Source organism: Rhinichthys klamathensis, unplaced genomic scaffold, assembly GCF_029890125.1.
Source record: "Rhinichthys klamathensis goyatoka isolate OS25496 unplaced genomic scaffold, OSU_Roscu_1.1 h1tg000056l_1, whole genome shotgun sequence".
NCBI lineage: Eukaryota > Metazoa > Chordata > Actinopteri > Cypriniformes > Leuciscidae > Rhinichthys > Rhinichthys klamathensis.
This window is the reverse complement of record NW_026606601.1, coordinates 2,914,213-2,921,186: the sequence shown is the minus strand read 5'-3', so window position 1 is coordinate 2,921,186 and position 6,974 is coordinate 2,914,213.

Genomic DNA, 6,974 nt, shown 5'->3' with positions numbered 1-6,974 from the left:
TCGTACGACCTCACTCGATTTTTGCTAAATCGTACATATTTTACGAGTTGCCCAATTTGTATGAATTCGTACGAATGACCTACCCCTGACCCCGCCCCTAAACCTACCCATCACGTGGGTTTAGACAAATCGTACAAATTCGTACGAGTGAGGTCGTACGAATTAGCCACCTTTTAATCACTCGTACAAATTCGTACGAATTGGTCGTGAGATAGCGTTGGTGTACACATCTTCATCCTTGTGAGTGAAGTCTGAATAAGGAGCATTATTTGTATGCCGTCTAGATTTGCAGCCCTGTAGAGTGTTTCAGACTGACATCCCATGCCTCAGAAGGTATACTCACTATAGGCTTTGAAACAGAACTACAGTCTTTGATGTGGTTGAAGCCTCCAAAACTGCCATGCATCAAGCTCAAAAAGATTTCCGTTTCCTCCATCAGTTTCCCCCCTTCCTTTTTATTCTCTTCAATATAACTGGTTTGTTTCCAGTCTGATTACCTTCATATTGCACAAAACACCTGATTCCTTTTCTGTTTTTATTCTTCCACACCCCTTTTTTTCAGAGACTGTCTCTCTAAATGTTTAAATGTATCTCTCACAGTCTGTTTCTCTCCTGTCTCCTGTGCTGGTTTAAATTCCGAACACGTGCACAAACAAACACAAACGTTCATAGATTCTCAATTTACTGATAAAGGCGATAAATGCTAAATATTGTTGCCCTAGAAACCTCCTTTACCCACCCCCCTTCATCTGTCGCACCCCTCTTTTCTCCACCTCTACACACCACTATGTATTAATAAACTAACACACTTATCTAATCAACAGGAGTGTATGTATGCGCATGCATCTGGAGAGGGAGAGAGGGAGCAAACGTGTGTGTGTGTGTCCACTACAGATAATCCTGCAAATGAGTCCAGTGCCAGTGTCACACTGCGCGGAGCTCTGTTGGCTGGCAGTTTGGACAGCAGTGTGGATGGAGAGAGAAAGAGAGCGGAGTGCGGTGTTGTGAACACAGCTGCGGTGAGGTACAGAGATGTTCATGTTAATCCATTTTCAAGGCAGACGTCAAACAGAGTCTAACTGAGCTAAGCTCTCCCAAAACGTACAGACGGACTCACACACAGCAATTGATCCACCGGATTCTGTTTGTTTTTTAAAAGGAATGTTTTCCTGAGGTGATTTAGTGAGCTGGATGGGAAATGAATACATATTTATGCCCCAGTCCAGCCTCTAGCACTCCATCGTCCTCTACTGAGCGCCGGAATAAAATTAGAGGCCGTTGACATGACACTTTTTTAACTGAAAACCGGAAACTTTTTTATGCGTTTTGGCCGTTCATTTACACTTCAACAGCGGTTTGGGGGCCTGAAAACGTTAATTTTTGAAAACAGGAGATTGATACTGTTATCATCTCCGTGTAAACTACAAAAACGGTGATGTCATGCATTACGTGTTCAGTCTATAGGCACATAGTTTTTCTTTTTAAAGTGACATCGCAAACTACTGGCCCGGCATGAATAATACAACGGTTTAGTCGAATAAACAATCAAAGAATAGTAAACTACATTGTTATCATATGACCAATATGTTACATGCTTATTTATTGCATTAGTGATTTTTATTATTATTATTATTTGGCTTTCTTTGACAGGATAGTGGAGAAACAACAGGAAAGTACATGGAGCGAGAAGGAAAACAGGACTGGGACAAGTTCCAAACCAGACTCAAACTCGCTCCCTTAAAGGGTTAGTTCACCCAAAAATGAAAATTATGTCATTAATGACTCACCCTCATGTCATTCCAAGCCCATAAGACCTCCGTTCATCTTCGGAACACAGTTTAAGATATTTTAGATTTAGTCCGAGAGCTTTCTGTCCCTCCATTGAAAATGAATGTACGGTATACTGTCCTTGTCCAGAAAGGAAATAAAGACATCATCAAAGTAGCCCAACTAACCCTTTAAGAGCGTAAAAGCATATATGAAAAATGCACTATATGATAACATTTTGCATCCCCCCCCCCCCCCCCCCCCACACACACACAATTTTGTGTAAAGAAAAAATGATCACAAAGGTGCTTAAAAATGTTCCAGTTATTGGTTTGACAAAACTAAAGATTACCAAAGTTTTTACACTACCGTTTAAAAGTCTTGGTGTCAGTAACATTTTTTTTAAAAGAAATGTATACTTTTATTCAACAAGGATGCATTTAATTGTTCAAAAGTTACAGTCAAAACATTAATAATTTTACAAAAATCTAAAAATGAAATTTGCACAACACATTTTGTGCACAACTGTTTTCAACATCAATGATAATAATTATAATATATATATATATATATTACAATTTGTTCATTGTAATAGTATTTTACAGTGTTACTATTTTTGATCAAATAAATGCAATCTTTTTGAGCATAAGAGACTTTTAAAAAGTGGTAGTGCCTTTTGAATGGAATATTATTAATATTATAATATAATATTACAAATAATTATTGGTATAGTATTCAACACAAGTCTGCACTCAAGAAATGCCATTAAAAAATAATATATAATTTTAATAGAACAGTTTTCCATGCTGTATTGTATGCACATTTTGGAAAATAAGCCTACATATAGACTCTGTGAAAATACTGTAGTTTGAGCAGTGGAGTATGCTGTTTTTGAACACAAGTAACATTTGAACTTCACCTGGGTGCTGCATACCAAAAATTTGATATTTGACAAATAGAATAGAAAATATACCTAATTCTTGTTGCTGATTCGGCAAAGAATCTCTTCTTCTAACTGTAACAGGCTAAAAACTCAGTGGCAGTTTTCACATGTGTTTTAACCACAAGAACTAGAAAGAATGAAAGAATGTTATCACACACACTGCTCCAGGAAGCTGTCCAGTGAGAAATGTGTATGACTTGGTGACAAATGTGAGTTCAGTGACTAGGTGTGTTCAGGGCACGTGTGTGTGTGGAAGTCTTAGTTTAAAGACACAGCTGCTCCTGCAAAGGAATTAGTCTTTGGTGTGTGTATGTGTTTGTGGGAGGGTTTGTGTTCCACAGAGCATAACCAGGCGTTGTTAATGAATTAATGACACAGAGACAGACACAGGGGGGTTTTGATTAGATAATAATACCATGACTTGTGGCTTCATGGGAGGGAGTTTTAGACGGGCGGTAAGACGGGCACTCTTGGGAGGTGCAGTTTGCTCAAGATGTTCACCAGGCCCTGCTGGAACTGCCCGGTAAATCTCAACTGACAGCTTCCACAGAATAGAAATTTGATTGAAATTGGGATGTGCTGAGTTATTATGAGTATATGAGGCGACCATACAACCATTCTAATTTACACTTCATTCATTCTCACATGATCCTTCAGAAATCATTCTAATATGGTGATTTGCTGCTCAAGAGTTTTTTTTTACTGTCAATGTTGAAACCAGTTGTGCTGCTTAACATTGTTTTTATGGAAAAAAATATTCATATACACATTCAATAACATTCTCTTCGAATCTTAGAAACATTCGATTTGCTCCATATACTTCTATTGTTGGTGTGTAGAGAGTTTAAGCAAAACATCTTGGGCTATACTATTTCAGAATGTTGTTGTGAAATTGTCTTTTACTTAACAAACAGCTAACAGAAAATGACCTAATGATAGGTCAATGGCAAAAGATAATGCAAGTCGAAAAAATAGATGTTTTATTTCGAAGTAAAAAGCTATTAAATTCTATAACACTTACGGAGGTTTTGAGAAACTGGAGATAGCATTTGTTAAAGATTGTGGTAGATGATGTGTTTGAAGGCCACTTTAATAGAAAAGGGATACGAATCCGCCAGCAATAAAAGCTCTTTGTGAGTCAGTGTAAGTAAATTTCAAGTTTAGGAATTGGTTTAGATGAGATTTTTATGATAATCACTTCTGTCTGACTTTCCATACACTTAACACACATTCTCCCACACACTCTGTTCGGACGGAACTAGTCTTCAATGAGGAGATCAGGTAAATTTGGGGTTTTTTCAGATGAACTTGAATCCCTTCTGAATCAAACATGTCTGTGTTTTTCTCACACAACCTCGATAACAATTAAGGAACTAATTACCTATTGTTATTTGGCTAGTCAGGGATCCTATGAGAAATGTAATCCTAGTAAAAATTCCACAACTTTTCTCCTCGTTTATTTTGACCTTCGTCGAATGCCAGAACTGAAGCTACATTTCTTGTACATTTCTGGTATTCAGAAAATTCCAGGTAATATAAGGTGGTGTATCAAAAGTGACAGTAAAAACATTTACAACGTTAACAAAGATTTCTATTTAAAATAAATCCTTTTCTTTTGAACTGTCTCTTCACCACAGGATCCCACAAAAAAAACATTTTCAACATTGATAATAAGAACAACAAAATCACCAAATCAGAGTGATTTCTGAAGGACCATGTGACTAATGGCTGCAATAAATGTAACTTTGCCTGCACAGGAATACATTATATATTAAAATATATTCAACTAGAAAACAATATTGTTTTCACTATTTTTGATCAAATAAATGCATCCTGGGTGAGCATAAGAGACTTCTTTTAAAATTATAGAGACCAAACTTTAGAACGGTAGTGTACAACACACATCTTCAACAGCACAAATTCCCTCTTTAGTAATTACATAGATACAGTTAAATTTAACGAATCCCATCTGAATAGCTCTTTACAATGTTATTTACATGTCCTGATGATATACACGTGCACCAATCATCCTCACATCTGTTACATTAACTTTAGCTGGTTCTCTGCGGGATCACAAACTCCTGTGTGTATGTATGTGTGTGAAAAACATCCCCAAGGTCGGTGTGTCTGTGTGTGCCTGAAATGGGAGCAGGAACCTCTCGGTGGCCTTCGTACAGTAAACACTGCTCCCGTGGGACTCTGTTCAACTCTTGTCCTTAACCCCAAGAGAGCTTACTTCACACATCTCATCAGTAATCATGTAAAGCAAGGTTTACTAGGGGTCAGACTGAATGACCCCTCACAGTACGCAACAACATCAGCAAATCCCACTGCTGAGGAGAGAATAATGGGTAATCTGGGGAGCGTCAGGGTGGGGCTCTGCGCTTTCATTTAATCAGGAATGGTTCTGAACTATATCCTACACTACAGTTAGCACTTGTTTGATTTAAATTAGGTCACAGAAATTGAGCATGGGTTAAAAATTCAGATGATGTGCAATGATATTTGATTCCCTTTGATTGCTTTTTCCTCCAGGTCTTTTTAGCTGTGGAAAGGAAACTAATCAGCTTATTTAACACAGCTCCGCAGTCCATATTGACACAGTGAATGGAAAAAGAAGAACCATGGGTCCTGCAGATTAGGGTAAGATTGAGTTTTGGTGGGAAGATTAACTTTAGACCTGAAACAAATGACACAGTTAACCCTCTAGGGTCTGAGTGGGGTTTTGAGTGTACACAAATAAAAAACAGTTTCGAATGATGTCCAATAATGACGGTTCTTTGTGCTGTTATCAGGAAAAAATGCACCAGAGCGCGTTGGCGTGTTCGTCGACCCCAGAGGGTTAATATGCACTTAATTTACAAACATGATTAGACCTGGACAAGACTTGATCAGTTCTGTCATTATTTACTCACCCCTCATGTATCTCTTAAGCCATATGATTGATTTTCCTTCATGTTTTCAATGTTTTTTTTCCATGCAATTACAATGAACAGGGGCTGAAGCTTTCAAGCTTCAAAAAGGTCTTAAATATTCAGGCTAAGCTATCATATTGCTTTAGAAGATTTCTCTGAATGACTTTATACTACTTTTAAGGTGTTTTTGCTACTTTTGGATTTTTACTTTCCTTCTGTTAATTGTTATTGTATAGAAAGTAAAGTCCAGCACATGTAACTGACATAGGCCAGTAAGAGCTGTGCGTGTAAACCTGGCCTCAAGAGGCGTGCTAGCGGCTGCTGCTTTTAGCGTCCTTGTTAGCACACACGCCTCCCACGCCGGAGACCCCGGTTCGACTCCCGCTCGGAGCAGGTCGTATAGGACCGGTTACATTTGGTGCTGTGACCTGGATGGGAGTGAAGTTTAGGGGGGTGAGTGTAACGGACGTAGGCCAGAAAGAGCTGTGCGTGAAATAATAATTAATTACATTTATATAGCGCTTTTTCTCGGCACTCAAAGCACTTTACATAGAAGGGGGGAATCTCCTCAACCACCATCAATGTAAACCTCACTCCCCTGGCCTCAACAGGCGCAAGCGTCGGATGCTAGCGGCTGCGGTCTTTAGCGTCCTTGTTAGCACGCCAACCTCCCACACCGGAGACCCTGGCTCGAATCCCGCTCGGAGCGGGTCAAGTTGGAATGGTTACACACAGTCTTCATAAAATCTTCTTTTGTGTTCTACGGAATAAAGGTTTATCATGCAGGTATGGAACAACGTGAGGGTGAGAATTGTCACAGCATTTTTTTTATTTTTGAATGAGTTTAAACATTGTCTAGGAAACTAACTGTTTTGCCCTTCAAATGTGTCAGAAACTCAAATGCTGTAAAATATTCTTATTCACTTTGTTTATTCACCACAATTTTCAGCACAGTTTGGTAACCACCAGAATTTGTTGACCAAAGGAGGATTTTATCAGTAAATAAATGTGTGTTGGTTGTTGTACTACATTTCAGATCAGACTGCTGTAAGAGAAATATGCAAGCAAATGGATTTTTTGCTGATTAAGATGTATAAGGTCTTTTGGACCATTGGTATTATAGCAAGAAAGTGATCATAAATATAATGTAAGCACATAGATCTCTTTTACAGGTGAACTGAAGGGAATATTATTAAGTGCAGGGACAGGACTGCTTTAGTCAACATTTGTAATTTATTAAACGCGCTTTAGGAATGGGCCTAGTTGTATCTCTGTGTGTATGGGTATGTTAGTGTGATTACTTCAGTTGCTGTGTGCATGAAGTTTATTCATAGTTTGGTTAAATTAGC